Genomic DNA, 267 nt, shown 5'->3' on the forward strand with positions numbered 1-267 from the left:
GGCCCGCCCGCCCCGCTCCGCAGGGGCAGGGGGGAGGGGACGAAGCCGCCCGCCGCCATTTTGCTTGTGGGCTGCCGCCCGCCGACTCCCTCTCCACCGAGGCGCGCAGATAACGCTCCGGAGGCTGTGGAAGGCCGGAATCTCCGTCTTTTTTCCCCCCACAACACAAGCACTCAACAAGTCACCGAAGGTTTTGGGGGAAGGCTGGGGTCGGAAGTCTCGGCGTGCGGGGGCAGGGGGAGGTTGGCTCTTTACCGGTCCTCCCCG

The sequence above is a fragment of the Dipodomys ordii genome, unplaced genomic scaffold (genome assembly GCF_000151885.1).
Source record: "Dipodomys ordii isolate 6190 unplaced genomic scaffold, Dord_2.0 Scaffold195, whole genome shotgun sequence".
Taxonomy (NCBI): Eukaryota; Metazoa; Chordata; class Mammalia; order Rodentia; family Heteromyidae; genus Dipodomys; species Dipodomys ordii.